The following is an 18895-nucleotide window of genomic DNA, read 5'->3' on the forward strand; positions in this document are numbered from 1 at the left end:
GGAGCCGCTCCAACCACAAGCTCTTAGAAGATTAACTCTTCATGTACTCAAATCGGCATTGTGCCTTTTGTATTCAATCCCGATGCGATTTCTGTGTTTCATGGTCAATGTGAGGGTCCAAGCGATACAGCAAACCTGCACTGGTGCATCGGACTCTAAAACTAGTCTCTCAGGAGCCGCTTAAACCACAAACTCTTAGAAAATTCTCCTTCTTGTACTTAAGTCGGCATTGTCCCTTTTGTATTCAATCCCGATGCAATTTCTGTGTTTAATAGTCAATGTGAAGGTCAAAGGGATACAGTAAACGTGCTCTGGTGCTTCGGATTCTAATTCAGGTCTCCCAGGAGACGCTCAAAGCTCATACTCTTCGAAGATTTACATTACTTGTGCTTAAGTTGGCATTGTGAGTTTTGTATTCAATCCCGATGCAATTTCTGTGTTTCATGGTCTATGTGAAGGTCCAAGGGATACAGTAAACCTACACTGGTGCATCGGAATCTAATTTTGGTCTGCCAGGAGCCGCTCAAACCACTAACTCTTAGAAGATTCACTCTTCTTGTACTTAAGTCGGCATTGTCCTCTTTGTATTCAATCCCGTTGCAATAACTGTGTTTAAAGGTCAATGTGAAGGTCAGAGGGATACAGTAAACGTGCTCTGGTGCATCGGAATCTAATACAGGTCTCCCAGGACACGCTCCAAGCACAAACTCTTCGAAGATTCACATTATTTGTGCTTAAGTTGGCGTTGTGAGTTTTGCATTCAATCCCGATGCAATTTCTGTGTTTCATGGTCTATGTGAAGGTCCAAGGGATACAGTAAACCTGCACTGGTGCATCGGATTCTAATACTGGTCTGCCAGGAGCCGCTCCTACCACAAACTCTTAGAAGATTCACTCTTCTTGTACTTAAGTCGGCATTGTGCCTTTTGTATTCAATCTCGATGCAATTTCTGTGTTTTTTACACGATGTGAAAGTCCAAGGCATACAGTAAACCTGCACTGGTACATTGCAATCTAATACTGGTCTCTCAGGAGCCGCTCAAACCACAAACATTTAGAAAATTCACCTTCTTGTACTTAAGTCGGCATTGTCCGTGTTGTATTCAATCCCGATGCAATATCTGTGTTTCATGGTCAATGTGAAGGTCAAAGGGATACAGTAAACGTGCACTGGTGCATCGGAATCTAATACAGGTCTCCTAGGAGACCCTCAAAGCTTAAAGTCTTCGAAGATTCTCACTACTATTGCTTAAGTTGGCATTGTGAGTTTTGTATTCGTTCCCGATGCGATTTCTGTCTTTCATGGTCAATGGGAAGGTCCAAAGGATACAGTAAGCCTTCACCGGTGCATCGGAATCTAATACTGGTCCCCCAGGAGCCGCTCAAACCACAAACTCTTAGAAGATTCACTCTTCTTGTACCTAAGTCGGCATTGTCCTTTTTGTATTCGTTCCCGATGCAATTTCTGTGTTTCCTGCTCAATGTGAAGGTCCAAGGGATACAGTAAACCTGCACTGGTGAATCGGAATCCAATACTGCTCAGCCAGGAGCCACTCGAACCACAAACTCTTAGAAGATTCACTCTTCTTGTACTTAAGACGGCATTGTGCCTTTTGTATTCAATCCCGAAGCAAATTCTGTGTTTCATGGTCAATGTGAAGGTCCAAGGGATACAGTATACCCGCACTGGTGCATCGGAATCTAATACTGTTCTCCCAGGAACCGCTCAAACCACAAACTCTTAGAAGATTCACTCTTCTTGTACCTAAGTCGGCATTGTCCCTTTTGTATTCATTCCCGATGCAATATCTGTGTTTCCTGCTCAATGTGAAGGTCCAAGGGATACAGTAAACCTGGACTGGTGAATCGGAATCTAAAACTGGTCTCCGTGGAGCCGTTCAAATTACATACTCTTAGAAGATTCATTCTTCTTGTATTTATGTCTGCATTGTGCTTTTTGTATTCAATCCCGATGCAACTTTTGTGTATCATGGTCAATGTGAAGGTCCAAGGGATACAGTAAACCTGCAGTGGTGCATCGGAATCTAATACTGGTCTCCCAGAAGCCGCTGAAAGCACAAACTCCTACATGATACATTCTTCTTGTACTTAAGTCGGCATTGTCCATTTTGTATTCGATCCCGATGTAATTTCTGTGTTTCATAGTCAATGTGAAGTTCCAAATGATACAGTCTACCTGCACAGGCGCATCGCAATTTAATTTTGGTCTCCCAGGAGCCGCTCAAAGCACAAACTCTTAGAAGAATCAGTCATGTTGAACTTAAGTTGGCATTGTGCCTTATGTATTCAATCCCGATGCAATTTCTGTGTTTCATGCTCAATTTGAAAGTCCAAGGGATACAGTAAACCTGCACAGATGAATCTTAATGTAATACTGGTCTCCCTGTAGCCGTTCAAATTACAAACTCTTAGAAGATTCACTCTTCTTGTACTTAAGTCGGCATTGTGCATTTTGTAATCAATCCCGACGCAATTTCTGTGTTTCATAGTCAATGTGAAGGCCCAAATGATACAGTCAACCTGCACTGGTGCATCGGAATCTAATACTGGTCTCCTAGGAGCCGCTCAAAGCGCAAATCCTTCGGAGATTCACTCTTCTTTTACATAAGTCGGTATTGTGCATTTTGTATTCAATACCGATGCAATATCTATGTTTCATGCTCAATGAGAATGTCCAAGGCATACAGTAAACCTGCACTGGTTCATCGGAATCTAATACTGCTCTCCCATGAGCCGTTCAAACCTCAAACTCTTAGAAGATTCAGTCTTCTTGTATTTAAGTCGCCATTGTGCTTTTGTATTCAATCCCGATGCGATGTCTGTGTTTCGTGGTCAATGTGAAGGTCCAAGGGATATAGTAAACCTGCACTGGTGCATCGGAATCTAAAACTGGTCTCTCAGGAGCCGCTCAAATCACAAACTCTTAGAAAATTCACATTCTTGTACTTAAGTTGGCATTGTCCTCTTTGTATTCAATCCCGTTGCAATAACTGTGTTTAATGGTCAATGTGAAGGTCAGAGGGATACAGCAAACGTGCTCTGGTGCATCGGAATCTAATACAGGTCTCCCAGGAGACGCTCCAAGCACAAAGTCTTCGAAGATTCACATTAGTTGTGCTTAAGTTGGCATTGTGAGCTTTGCATTCAATCCCGCTGCAATTTCTGTGTTTCATGGTCAATGTGAAGGTCCAAGGGATACAGTAAACCTGCAATAGTGCATCGGAATATAATACTGGTCTGCCAGGAGCCGCTCCAACCACAAACTCTTAGATGATCCACTCTTCATGTACTGAAATCGGCATTGTGCCTTTTGTATTCAATCCCGATACAATTTCTGTGTTTCTTACACAATGTAAAATTCCAAGGGATACAGTAAACCTGCACTGGTGCATCGGAATCTAATACTGGTCTGCCAGGAGGCGCTCTAACCACAAACTCTTAGAAGATTCACTTTCTTGTACTTAAGTCGGCATTGTGCCTTTTGTATTCAGTCCTGAAGTAATTTCTGTGTTTCATACACAATGTGAAGGTCCAAGGCATACAGTAAAGCTGCACTAGTGCATCGGAATAAAATACTGGTATCCCAGGAGCCGCTCAAAGCACAAACTCTTAGAAGATTCAATCTTCTTGTACTTAAGTTGGCATTGTCCCTTTTGTATTCAATCCCGATGCGACTTCTGTGTATCGTGGTCAATGTGAAGGTCCAAGGGATACAGTAAACCTGCACTGGTGCATCGGAATATAATACTGGTCTGCCAGGAGCCGCTCCAACCACAAACTCTTAGAAGATCCACTCTTCTTGTACTTAAGTCGGCATTGTGCCTTTTGTATTCAATCCCGATGCAATTTCTGTGTTTCTTACACAATGTGATATTCCAAGGGATACAGTAAACCTGCAAAGGTGCATCGGAATCTAATACTGGTCTGCCAGGAGCCGCTCCAACCACAAACTCTTAGAAGATTAACTCTTCATGTACTCAAATCGGCATTGTGCCGTTTGTATTCAATACCGATGCGACTTCTGTGCTTCGTGGTCAATGTGAAGGTCGAAGGAATACAGTAAACCTGCACTGGTGCATAGGAATCTAATACTGGTCTCCCAGGAGCCGGTGAAAGCACAATCTTCTAGAGTTTTCATCCTTCTTGTACTTTAGTCGGCATTGTCCATTTTGTTTTCAATCCCGATGCAATTTCTGTGTTTCATGGTCAATGTGAAGGTCCAAGCGATACAGTAGACCTGCACTGGTGCATCGGAATCTAAAACTGGTATCTCAGGAGCCGCTCAAACCACAAACTCTTAGAAAAATCCCCTTCTTGTACTTAAGTCGGCATTGTCCATTTTCTATTCAATGCCGATGCAATTTCTGTGTTTCATGGTCAATGTGAAGGTCCCTGGGATACAGTATACCCGCACTGGTGCATCGGAATCTAATACTGTTCTCCCAGGAACCGCTCAAACCACAAACTCTTACAAGATTCACTCTTCTTGTACCTAAGTCGGCATTGTCCTTTTTGTATTCATTCCCGATGCAATATCTGTGTTTCCTGCTCAATGTGAAGGTCCAAGGGATACAGTAAACCTGGACTGGTGAATCGGAATCTAAAACTGGTCTCCGTGGAGCCGTTCAAATTACATACTCTTAGAAGATTCATTCTTCTTGTACTTATGTCTGCATTGTGCTTTTTGTATTCAATCCCGATGCAATTTTTGTGTATCATGGTCAATGTGAAGGTCCAAGGGATACAGTAAACCTGCAGTGGTGCATCGGAATCTAATACTAGTCTCCCAGAAGCCGCTGACAGCACAAACTCCTACATGATACATTCTTCTTGTACTTAAGTCGGCATTGTCCATTTTGTATTCAATCCCGATGTAATTTCTGTGTTTCATAGTCAATGTGAAGTTCCAAATGATACAGTCTACCTGCACAGGCGCATCGCAATTTAATTTTGGTCTCCCAGGAGCCGCTCAAAGCACAAACTCTTTGAAGAATCAGTCATGTTGAACTTAAGTTGGCATTGTGCCTTATGTATTCAATCCCGATGCAATTTCTGTGTTTCATGCTCAATTTGAAAATCCAAGAGATACAGTAAACCTGCACAGGTGAATCTGAATCTAATACTGGTCTCCCTGTAGCCGTTCAAATTACAAACTCTTAGAAGATTCACTCTTCTTGTACTTAAGTCGGCATTGTGCATTTTGTAATCAATCCCGACGCAATTTCTGTGTTTCATAGTCAATGTGAAGGCCCAAATGATACAGTCAACGAGCACTGGTTCATCGGAATCTAATACTGCTCTCCCATGAGCCGTTCAAACCTCAAACTCTTAGAAGATTCAGTCTTCTTGTATTTAAGTCGGCATTGTGCTTTTGTATTCAATCCCGATGCGATGTCTGTGTTTCGTGGTCAATGTGAAGGTCCAAGGGATATAGTAAACCTGCACTGATGCATCGGAATCTAAAACTGGTCTCTCAGGAGCCGCTCAAATCACAAACTCTTAGAAAATTCACATTCTTGTACTTAAGTTGGCATTGTCCTCTTTGTATTCAATCCCGTTGCAATAACTGTGTTTAATGGTCAATGTGAAGGTCAGAGGGATACAGTAAACGTGCTCTGGTGCTTCGGATTCTAATACAGGTCTCCCAGGAGACGCTCAAAGCTCATACTCTTCGAAGATTTACATTACTTGTGCTTAAGCTGGCATTGTGAGTTTTGTATTCAATCCCAATGCAATTTCTGTGTTTCATGGTCAATGTGAAGGTCCAAGGGATACAGTAAACCTGCACTAGTGCATCGGAATATAATACTGGTCTGCCAGGAGCCGCTCCAACCACAAACTCTTAGATGATCCACTCTTCATGTACTGAAATCGGCATTGTGCCTTTTGTATTCAATCCCGATACAATTTCTGTGTTTCTTACACAATGTAAAATTCCAAGGGATACAGTAAACCTGCACTGGTGCATCGGAATCTAATACTGGTCTGCCAGGAGGCGCTCCAACCACAATCTCTTAGAAGATTCACTTTCTTGTACTTAAGTCGGCATTGTGCCTTTTGTATTCAGTCCTGAAGTAATTTCTGTGTTTCATACACAATGTGAAGGTCCAAGGCATACAGTAAAGCTGCACTAGTGCATCGGAATAAAATACTGGTATCCCAGGAGCCGCTCAAAGCACAAACTCTTAGAAGATTCAATCTTCTTGTACTTAAGTTGGCATTGTCCCTTTTGTATTCAATCCCGATGCGACTTCTGTGTATCGTGGTCAATGTGAAGGTCCAAGGGATACAGTAAACCTGCACTGGTGCATCGGAATATAATACTGGTCTGCCAGGAGCCGCTCCAACCACAAACTCTTAGAAGATCCACTCTTCTTGTACTTAAGTCGGCATTGTGCCTTTTGTATTCAATCCCGATGCAATTTCTGTGTTTCTTACACAATGTGATATTCCAAGGGATACAGTAAACCTGCAAAGGTGCATCGGAATCTAATACTGGTCTGCCAGGAGCCGCTCCAACCACAAACTCTTAGAAGATTAACTCTTCATGTACTCAAATCGGCATTGTGCCGTTTGTATTCAATACCGATGCGACTTCTGTGTTTCGTGGTCAATGTGAAGGTCGACGGAATACAGTAAACCTGCACTGGTGCATAGGAATCTAATACTGGTCTCCCAGGAGCCGGTGAAAGCACAATCTTCTAGAGTATTCATCCTTCTTGTACTTTAGTCAGCATTGTCCATTTTGTATTCAATCCCGATGCAATTTCTGAGTTTCATGGTCAATGTGAAGGTCCCTGGGATACAGTATACCCGCACTGGTGCATCGGATTCTAATACTGTTCTCCCAGGAACCGCTCAAACCACAAACTCTTACAAGATTCACTCTTCTTGTACCTAAGTCGGCATTGTCCTTTTTGTATTCATTCCCGATGCAATATCTGTGCTTCCTGCTCAATGTGAAGGTCCAAGGGATACAGTAAACCTGGACTGGTGAATCGGAATCTAAAACTGGTCTCCGTGGAGCCGTTCAAATTACATACTCTTAGAAGATTCATTCTTCTTGTACTTATGTCTGCATTGTGCTTTTTGTATTCAATCCCGATGCAATTTTTGTGTATCATGGTCAATGTGAAGGTCCAAGGGATACAGTAAACCTGCAGTGGTGCATCGGAATCTAATACTGGTCTCCCAGAAGCCGCTGAAAGCACAAACTCCTACATGATACATTCTTCTTGTACTTAAGTCGGCATTGTCCATTTTGTATTCAATCCCGATGTAATTTCTGTGTTTCATAGTCAATGTGAAGTTCCAAATGATACAGTCTACCTGCACAGGCGCATCGCAATTTAATTTTGGTCTCCCAGGAGCCGCTCAAAGCACAAACTCTTTGAAGAATCAGTCATGTTGAACTTAAGTTGGCATTGTGCCTTATGTATTCAATCCCGATACAATTTCTGTGTTTCATGCTCAATTTGAAAGTCCAAGAGATACAGTAAACCTGCACAGGTGAATCTGAATCTAATACTGGTCTCCCTGTAGCCGTTCAAATTACAAACTCTTAGAAGATTCACTCTTCTTGTACTTAAGTCGGCATTGTGCATTTTGTAATCAATCCCGACGCAATTTCTGTGTTTCATAGTCAATGTGAAGGCCCAAATGATACAGTCAACCAGCACTGGTTCATCGGAATCTAATACTGCTCTCCCATGAGCCGTTCAAACCTCAAACTCTTAGAAGATTCAGTCTTCTTGTATTTAAGTCGGCATTGTGCTTTTGTATTCAATCCCGATGTGATGTCTGTGTTTCGTGGTCAATGTGAAGGTCCAAGGGATATAGTAAACCTGCACTGATGCATCGGAATCTAAAACTGGTCTCTCAGGAGCCGCTCAAATCACAAACTCTTAGAAAATTCACATTCTTGTACTTAAGTTGGCATTGTCCTCTTTGTATTCAATCCCGTTGCAATAACTGTGTTTAATGGTCAATGTGAAGGTCAGAGGGATACAGTAAACGTGCTCTGGTGCTTCGGATTCTAATACAGGTCTCCCAGGAGACGCTCAAAGCTCATACTCTTCGAAGATTTACATTACTTGTGCTTAAGCTGGCATTGTGTGTTTTGTATTTAATCCCGATGCAATTTCTGTGTTTCATGGTCAATGTGAAGGTCCCAGGGATACAGTAAACCTGCACTGGTGCATCGGAATAAAATACTGGTCTCCCAGGAGCCGCTCAAAGCACAAACTCTTAGAAGATTCACTGTTCGAGTACTTAAGTCGGCAATGTCCATTTTGTATTCAATCCCGATGCAATTTCTGTGTTTCATGGTCAATGTGAAGGTCCAAGCGATACAGTAGACCTGCACTGGTGCATCGGAATCTAAAACTGGTATCTCAGGAGCCGCTCAAACCACAAACTCTTAGAAAAATCCCCTTCTTGTACTTAAGTCGGCATATTCCATTTTCTATTCAATCCCGATGCAATTTCTGTGTTTCATGGTCATTGTGAAGGTCCCAGGGATACAGTATACCCGCACTGGTGCATCGGAATCTAATACTGTTCTCCCAGGAACCGCTCAAACCACAAACTCTTAGAAGATTCACTCTTCTTGTACCTAAGTCGGCATTGTCCTTTTTGTATTCATTCCCGATGCAATATCTGTGTTTCCTGCTCAATGTGAAGGTCCAAGGGATACAGTAAACCTGACTTGGTGAATCGGAATCTAAAACTGGTCTCCGTGGAGCCGTTCAAATTACATACTCTTAGAAGATTCATTCTTCTTGTACTTATGTCTGCATTGTGCTTTTTGTATTCAATCCCGATGCAATTTTTGTGTATCATGGTCAATGTGAAGGTCCAAGGGATACAGTAAACCTGCAGTGGTGCATCGGAATCTAATACTGGTCTCCCAGAAGCCGCTGAAAGCACAAACTCCTACATGATACATTCTTCTTGTACTTAAGTCACCATTGTGCATTTTGTAATCAATCCCAACGCAATTTCTGTGTTTCATAGTCAATGTGAAGGCCCAAATGATACAGTCAACCTGCACTGGTGCATCGGAATCTAATACTGGTCTCCTAGGAGCCGCTCAAAGCGCAAACCCTTCGGAGATTCACTCTTCTTTTACATAAGTTGGTATTGTGCATTTTGTATTCAATACCGATGCAATATCTATGTTTCATGCTCAATGAGAATGACCAAGGCATACAGTAAACCTGCACTGGTTCATCGGAATCTAATACTGCTCTCCCATGAGCCGTTCAAACCTCAAACTCTTAGAAGATTCAGTCTTCTTGTATTTAAGTCGCCATTGTGCTTTTGTATTCAATCCCGATGCGATGTCTGTGGTTCGTGGTCAATGTGAAGGTCCAAGGGATATAGTAAACCTGCACTGGTGCATCGGAATCTAAAACTGGTCTCTCAGGAGCCGCTCAAATCACAAACTCTTAGAAAATTCACATTCTTGTACTTAAGTTGGCATTGTCCTCTTTGTATTCAATCCCGTTGCAATAACTGTGTTTAATGGTCAATGTGAAGGTCAGAGGGATACAGCAAACGTTCTCTGGTGCATCGGAACCTAATACAGGTCTCCCAGGAGACGCTCCAAGCACAAAGTCTTCGAAGATTCACATTACTTGTGCTTAAGTTGGCATTGTGAGCTTTGCATTCAATCCCGCTGCAATTTCTGTGTTTCATGGTCAATGTGAAGGTCCAAGGGACACAGTAAACCTGCACTAGTGCTTCGTAATATAATACTGGTCTGCCAGGAGCCGCTCCAACCACAAACTCTTATATGATCCACTCTTCATGTACTCAAATCGGCATTGTGCCTTTTGTATTCAATCCCGATACAATTTCTGTGTTTCTTACACAATGTGAAATTCCAAGGGATACAGTAAACCTGCCCTGGTGCATCGGAATCTAATACTGGTCTGCCAGGAGCCGCTCCAACCACAAACTCTTAGAAGATTCACTTTCTAGTACTTAAGTCGGCATTGTGCATTTTGTATTCAGTCCTGAAGTAATTTCTGTGTTTCATACACAATGTGAAGGTCCAAGGCATACAGTAAAGCTGCACTAGTGCATCGGAATAAAATACTGGTATCCCAGGAGCCGCTCAAAGCACAAACTCTTAGAAGATTCAATCTTCTTGTACTTAAGTTGGCATTGTCCCTTTTGTATTCAATCCCGATGCGACTTCTGTGTATCGTGGTCAATGTGAAGGTCCAAGGGATACAGTAAACCTGCACTGGTGCATCGGAATATAATACTGGTCTGCCAGGAGCCGCTCCAACCACAAACTCTTAGAAGATCCACTCTTCTTGTACTTAAGTCGGCATTGTGCCTTTTGTATTCAATCCCGATGCAATTTCTGTGTTTATTACACAATGTGATATTCCAAGGGATACAGTAAACCTGCAAAGGTGCATCGGAATCTAATACTGGTCTGCCAGGAGCCGCTCCAACCACAAACTCTTAGAAGATTCACTTTCTTGTACTTAAGTCGGCATTGTGCATTTTGTATTCAGTCCTGAAGTAATTTCTGTGTTTCATACACAATGTGAAGGTCCAAGGCATACAGTAAACCTGCACTAGTGCATCGGAATAAAATACTGGTATCCCAGGAGCCGCTCCAACCACAAACTCTTAGAAGATCCACTCTTCTTGTACTTAAGTCGGCATTGTGCCTTTTGTATTCAATCCCGATGCGATGTCTGTGTTTCGTGGTCAATGTGAAAGTCCAAGGGATATAGTAAACCTGCACTGGTGCATCGGAATCTAAAACTGGTATCTCAGGAGCCGCTCAAACCACAAACTCTTAGAAAATTCACCTTATTGTACTTAAGTCGGCATTATCCGATTTGTATTCATTCCCGAAGCAATTTCTGTGAATCATGGTCAATGTGAAGGTCCAAGGGATACAGTAATCCGGCACTGGTGCATCGGAATCTAATACTGGACTCCCAGGAGCCGCGCAAAGCACAAACTCTTAGAAGATTCACTCTTCTTGTACTTAAGCCGGTATTGTGCATTTTGTATTCAATCTTGGTGCCATTTCTATGTTTCATGGTCAATGAGAGTGTCTAAGGGATACAGTAAACCTGCACTGGTTCATCGAAATCTTATGCTGGTCTCCCATGAGCCGCTCAAACCACAAACTCTTAGAAGATTCACCCTTCTTGTATTTAAGTCGCCATTGTGCCTTTCGTATTCAATCCCGATGCGATGTCTGTGTTTCATGGTCAATGTGAAGGTCCAAGGGATATAGTAAACCTGCACTGGTGCATCGGAATCTAAAACTAGTCTCTCAGGAGCCGCATAAACCACAAACTCTTAGAAAATTCTCCTTCTTGTACTTAAGCAGGCATTGTCCATTTTCTATTCAATCCCGATGTAATTTCTGTGAGTCATGGTCAATGTGAAGGTGCAAGGGATACAGTAAACCTGCACAGGTGATTCGGATTCTAGTACTGGTCTCCCTGTACCCAATCAAATTACAAATTCTTAGAAGATTCACTCTTCTTGAACTTAACTCGGCATTGTGCCTTTTGTATTCAATCCCGATGCAATTTCTGTGTGTCATGGTCAATGTGAAGGTCGTAGGGATACAGTAAACCTGCACTGGTGCATCGGAATGTAATACTGGTCACCCAGGAGCAACTAAAAGCACAAACTCCTAGAGGAATAATTCTTCTTGTACTTAAGTAGGCATTGTCTCTTTGTATTCAATCCGGATGCAATTGATGTCTTTTAAGGTCAATGTGAAGATCCAAGGGTTACAGTAAACCTGCACTGGTGCATCGGAATCTAATACTGGTCTCTCAGGAGCCGCTCATACCACAAACTCTTAGAAAATTCACCTTCTTGTACTTAAGTCGGCATTGTGCCTTTTGTGTTCAATCCCGATGCAATTTCTGTGATTCGTGGTCAATGTGAAGGTCCAAGGGATACAGTAATCCTGCACTGGTGCATCGGAAACTAATACTGGTCTGCCAGGAGCCGCTCCAACCACAAACTCTTAGAAGATTCACTTTCTTGTACTTAAGTCGGCATTGTGCTTTTGTATTCAATCCTGAAGCAATTTCTGTGTTTCTTACACAATGTGAAGGTCCGAGGGATACAGTAAACCTGCACTGGTACATCGGAATAAAGTACTGGTCTCTCTGGAGCCGCTCAAAGCACAAACTCTTAGAAGATTCACTCTTCTTGTACTTATGTCAGCATTGTCCCTTTTGTATTCTATACCGATGCAATTTCTGTGTTTCATGGTGAATGTGAAGTTCCAAGGGTTACAGTAAACCTGCACTGGTGCATCGGAATCTAATATTGGTCTGCCAGGAGCCGCTCCAACCACAAACTCTTAGAAGATTCACTTTCTTGTACTTAAGTCGGCATTGTGCTTTTGTATTCAATCCTGAAGCAATTTCTGTGTTTCATACACAATGTGAAGGTCCGAGGGATACAGTAAACCTGCACTGGTACATCGGAATAAAATACTGGTCTCTCTGGAGCCGCTCAAAGCACAAACTCTTAGAAGATTCACTCTTCTTGTACTTAAGTCAGCATTGTCCCTTTTGTATTCAATACCGATGCAATTTCTGTGTTTCATGGTCAATGTGAAGGTTCAATGGATACAGTAAACCTGCACTGGTGCATCGGAATAAAATACTGGTTTCCCAGGAGCCGCTCAAAGCACAAACTCTTAGAAGATTCACTCTTCTTGTACTTAAGTCGGCGTTGTCCCTTTTGTATTCAATCCCGATGCAATTTCTGTGTTTGATGGTGAATGTGAAGTTCCAAGGGTTACAGTAAACCTGCACAGGTGCATCTGAATCTAATACTGGTCTGCCAGGAGCCGGTCCAACCACAAACTCTTAGTAGATTAACTCTTCTTGTACTTATATCGGCATTGTGTCTTTTGTATTCAATCCCGATGCGATTTCTGTGTTTCATGGTCAACTTGAAGGTCCAAGGGATACAGTAAACGTGCACTGGTGCATCGGAATCTAAAACTGGTATCTCAGCAGCCGCTCAAACCACAAACTCTTAGAAAATTCACCTTCTTGTACTTAAGTCGGCATTGTCCATTTTGTATTCAATCCCAATGCAATTTCTGTGATTCGTGGTCAATGTGAAGGTCCAAGGGATACAGTAATCCTGCGCTGGTGCATCGGAAACTAATACTGGTCTCCCAGGAGCCGCTGAAGTCAAACTCTTAGAAGATTCACTCTTCTTGTACTTAAGTCGGCATTGTGAGTTTTGTATTCAATCCCGATTCAATTTCTGTGTTTTATATCAATGTGAAGGCCCAAATGATACAGTCAACCTGCACTGGTGAATCGGAATCTAATATTGGTCTCCCAGGAGCCCCTCAAAGCACAAACCCTTTGGAGATTCACTCTTCTTTTACATAAGTCGGTATTGTGCATTTTGTATTCAATACCGATGTGAAAGTCCAAGGGATACAGTAAACCTGCACTGGTACATTGCAATCTAATACTGGTCTCTCAGGAGCCGCTCAAACCACAAACATTTAGAAAATTCACTTTCTTTGCTTAAGCCGGCATTGTCCGTTTTGTATTTAATCCCGATGCAATATCTGTGTTTCATGGTCAATGTGAAAGTCAAAGGGATACAGTAAACGTGCACTGGTGCATCGGAATCTAATACAGGTCTCCCAGGAGACGCTCAAAGCTTAAAGTCTTCGAAGATTCTCACTACTTGTGCTTAAGTTGGCATTGTGAGTTTTGTATTCAATCCCGAAGCGATTTCTGTCTTTCATGGGCAACGGGAAGGTCCAAGGGATACAGTAAGCCTGCACCGGTGCATCGGAATCTAATACTGGTCTCCCAGGAGCCGCTCAAAGCACAAACTCTTAGAAGATTCACTCTTCTTGTACCTAAGTTGGCATTGTCCTTTTTGTATTAATTCCCGATGCAATTTCTGTGTTTCCTGCTCAATGTGAAGGTCCAAGGGATACAGTGAACCTGGACTGGTGAATCGGAATCTAAAACTGGTCTCCGTGGAGCCGTTCAAATTACAAACTCTTAGAAGATTCACTCTGCTTGTACTTAAGTCTGCATTGTGCTTTTTGTATTCAATCCCGATGCAATTTTTGTGTATCATGGTCAATGTGAAGGTCCAAGGGATACCGTAAACCTGCAGTGGTGCATCGGAATCTAATACTGGTCTCCCAGAAGCCGCTGAAAGCACAAACTCCTAGATGATACATTCTTCTTGTACTTAAGTCGGCATTGTTTATTTTGTATTCAGTCCCGATGTAATTTCTGTGTTTCATGGTCAATGTGAAGTTCCAAATGATACAGTCTACCTGCACAGGCGCATCGCAATCCTATTCTGTTCTCCCAGGAACCGCTCAAAGCACAAACTCTTAGAAGAATCAGTCTTCTTGAACTTATGTCGGCATTGTCCCTTTTGTATTCAGTCCCGATGCAATTTCTGTGCTTCATGCTCAATGTGAAGGTCCAAGGGATACAGTAAACCTGCACAGGTGAATCTGAATCTAATACTGGTCTCCCTGTAGCCGTTCAAATTACAAACTCTCAGAAGATTCACTCTTCTTGTACTTAAGTCGGCATTGTGCATTTTGTAATCATTCCCGTCGCAATTTCTGTGTTTCATAGTCAATGTGAAGGCCCAAATGATACAGTCAACATGCAGTGGTGCATCGGAATCTAATACTGGTCTCCTAAGAGCCGCTCAAAGCGCAAACCCTTCGGAGATTCACTCTTCTTTTACATAAGTCGGTATTGTGCATTTTGTATTCAGTACCGATGCAATATCTATGTTTCATGCTCAATGAGAATGTCCAAGGCATACAGTAAACCAGCACTGGTTCATCGGAATCTAATACTGCTCTCCCATGAGCCGCTGAAACCACAAACTCTTAGAAAATTCACATTCTTGTACTTAAGTTGGCATTGTCATCTTTGTATTCAATCCCGTTGCAATAACTGTGTTTAATGGTCAATGTGAGGGTCCAAGCGATACAGTAAACCCGCACTGGTGCATCGGAATCTAATACTGGTATCTCAGGAGCCGCTCAAACCACAAACTCTTAGAAGATCCACCCTTCTTGTACTTAAGTCGGCATTGTACCTTTTGTATTCAATCCCGATGCAATTTCTGTGTTTCATGGACAATGTGAAAGTACAAGGGGTACAGTTAACCTGCACTGGTGCATCGGAATCTAATACTAGTCTGCCAGGAGCCGCTCCAACCACAAACTCTTAGAAGATTCACTTTCTTGTACTTAAGTTGGCATTGTCCCTTTTGTATTCAATCCCGATGCAATTTCTGTGTTTCATGGTGAATGTGAAGTTCCAAGGGTTACAGTAAACCTGCACTGGTGCATCGGAATCTAATACTGGTCTGCCAGGAGCCGCTCCAACCACAAACTCTTAGAAGATTAACTCTTCATGTACTCAAATCGGCATTGTGCCTTTTGTATTCAATCCCGATGCGATTTCTGTGTTTCATGGTCAATGTGAGGGTCCAAGCGATACAGTAAACCTGCACTGGTGCATCGGAATCTAATACTGGTATCTCAGGAGCCGCTCAAACCACAAACTCTTAGAAAATTCACCTTATTGTACTTAAGTCGGCATTATCCGTTTTGTATTTAATCCCGAAGCAATTTCTGTGAATCATGGTCAATGTGAAGGTCCAAGGGATACAGTAATCCGGCACTGGTGCATCTGAATCTAATACTGGACTCCCAGGAGCCGCGCAAAGCACAAACTCTTAGAAGATTCACTCTTCTTGTACGTAAGCCGGTATTGTGCATTTTGTATTCAATCGCGGTGCCATTTCTATGTTTCATGGTCAATGAGAATGTCCAAGGGATACAGTAAACCTGCACTGGTTCATCGAAATCTTATACTGGTCTCCCATAAGCCGCTCAAACCACCAACTCTTAGAAGATTCACCCTTCTTGTATTTACGACGCCATTGTGCCTTTTGTATTCAATCCCGATGCGATGTCTGTGTTTCATGGTCAATGTGGAGGTCCAAGGGATATAGTAAACCTGCACTGGTGCATCGGAATCTAAAACTAGTCTCTCAGGAGCCGCTTAAACCACAAACTCTTAGAAAATTCTCCTTCTTGTACTTAAGTCGGCATTGTCCCTTTTGTATTCAATCCCGATGCAATTTCTGTGTTTAATGGTCAATGTGAAGGTCAAAGGGATACAGTAAACGTGCTCTAGTGCTTCGGATTCTAATACAGGTCTCCCAGGAGACGCTCAAAGCTCATACTCTTCGAAGATTTACATTACTTGTGCTTAAGTTGGCATTGTGAGTTTTGTATTCAATTCCGATGCAATTTCCTTGTTTCATGGTCAATGTGAAGGTCCCAGGGATACAGTAAACCTGCACTGGTGCATCAGAATAAAATACTGGTCTCCCAAGAGCCGCTCAAAGCACAAACTCTTAGAAGATTCACTCTTCTTGTACTTAAGTCGGCAATGTCCCTTTTGTATTCAATCCCGATGCAATTTCTGTGTTTCATGGTGAATGTGAAGTTCCAAGGGTTATAGTAAACCTGCACTGGTGCATCTGAATCTAATACTGGTCTGCCAGGAGCCGGTCCAACCACAAACTCTTAGTAGATTAACTCTTCTTTTCGATTTTGTATTCAATACCGATGCAATTTCTGTGTTTCATAATCAATGTGTAGGTCCAAATGATACAGTCAACCTGCACTGGTGCATCGGAATCTAATACTGGTCTGCCACAAGCCGCTCCAACCACAAACGCTTAGAAGAATCACTCTTCTTGTACTTAAATCGGAATTGTGCCTTTTGTATTCAATCCCGATGCGATTTCTGTGTTTCATGGTCAATGTGAAGGTCCAAGGGATACAGTAAGCCTGCACTGGCGCATCGGAATCTAATACTGGTGTGCCAGGAGCCGCTCAAACCACAAACTCTTAGAAGATTCACTCTTCTTGTACTTAAGTCGGCATTGTGCATTTTTTATTCAATACCGATGCAATATCTATGTTTCATGCTCAATGAGAATGTCCAAGGGATACAGTAAACCTGCACTGGTTCATCGGAATCCAATACTGCTCTCCCCTGAGCCGCTCAAACCACAATTTCTTAGAAGATTCACTCTTCTTGTTTTGAAGTCGCCATTGTGCCTTTTGTATTCAATCCCGATGCGATGTCTGAGTTTCGTGGTCAATGTGAAGGTCCAAGGGATATAGTAAACCTGCACTGGTGAATCGGAATCTAAAACTGGTCTCTCAGGAGCCGATCATACCACAATCTCTTAGAAAATTCACCTTCTTGTACTTAAGTCGGCATTATCCTCTTTGTATTAAATCCCGTTGCAATAACTGTGTTTAAAGGTCAATGTGAAGGTCAGCGGGATACAGTAAACGTGCTCTGGAGCATCGGAATCTAATACAGGTCTCCCAGGAGGCGCTCCAAGCACAAACTCTTCGAAGATTCAATTACTTGTGCTTAAGTTGGCATTGTGAGTTTTGCATTCAATCCCGATGCAATTTCTGTGTTTCATGGTCTATGTGAAGGTCCAAGGGATACAGTAAACCTGCACTGTTGCGTCGGATTCTAATACTGGTCTGCCAGGAGCCGCTCCTACCACAAACTCTTAGAAGATTCACTCTTCTTGTACTTAAGTCGGCATTGTGCCTTTTGTATTCAATCTCGATGCAATTTCTGTGTTTTTTACACGATGTGAAAGTCCAAGGCATACAGTAAACCTGCACTGGTACATTGCAATCTAATACTGGTCTCTCAGGAGCCGCTCAAACCACAAACTTTTAGAAAATTCACCTTCTTGTACTTAAGTCGGCATTGTCCGTGTTGTATTCAATCCCGATGCAATATCTGTGTTTCATGGTCAATGTGAAGGGCAAAGGGATACAGTAAACGTGCACTGGTGCATTGGAATCTAATACAGGTCTCCCAGGAGACGCTCAAAGCTTAAAGTCTTCGAAGATTCTCACTACTTGTGCTTAAGTTGGCATTGTGAGTTTTGTATTCAATCCCGATGCGATTTCTGTCTTTTATGGTCAATGGGAAGGTCCAAGGGATACAGCAAGCCTTCACCGGTGCATCGGAATCTAATACTGGTCCCCCAGGAGCCGCTCAGACCACAAACTCTTAGAAGATTCACTCTTCTTGTACCTAAGTCGGCATTGTCCTTTTTGTATTCATTCCCGATGCAATTTCTGTGTTTCCTGCTCAATGTGAAGGTCCAAGGGATACAGTAAGCCTGGACTGGTGAATCGGAATCTGAGACTGCTCAGCCAGGAGCCACTCGAACCACAAACTCTTAGAAGATTCACTCTTCTTGTACTTAAGACGGCATTGTGCCTTTTGTATTCAATCCCGAAGCAAATTCTGTGTTTGATGGTCAATGTGAAGGTCCAAAGGATACAGTATACCCGCACTGGTGCATCGGAATCTAATACTGGTCTCTCAGGAACCGCTCAAACCACAAACTCTTAGAAGATTCACTCTTCTTGTACCTAAGTCGGCATTGTCCATTTTGTATTCATTCCCGATGCAATATCTGTGTTTCCTGCTCAATGTGAAGGTCCAACGGATACAGTAAACCGGGACTGGTGAATCGGAATCTAAAACTGGTCTCCGTGGAGCCGTTCAAGTTACAAACTCTTAGAAGATTCATTCTTCTTGTACTTATGTCTGCATTGTGCTTTTTGTATTCAATCCCGATGCAATTTTTGTGTATCATGGTCAACGTGAAGGTCCAAGGGATACAGTAAACCTGCAGTGGTGCATCGGAATCTAATACTGGTCTCCCAGAAGCCGCTGAAAGCACAAACTCCTACATGATACATTCTTCTTGTACTTAAGTC

The sequence above is a fragment of the Schistocerca piceifrons genome, chromosome X, assembly GCF_021461385.2.
Source record: "Schistocerca piceifrons isolate TAMUIC-IGC-003096 chromosome X, iqSchPice1.1, whole genome shotgun sequence".
Lineage (NCBI taxonomy): Eukaryota > Metazoa > Arthropoda > Insecta > Orthoptera > Acrididae > Schistocerca > Schistocerca piceifrons.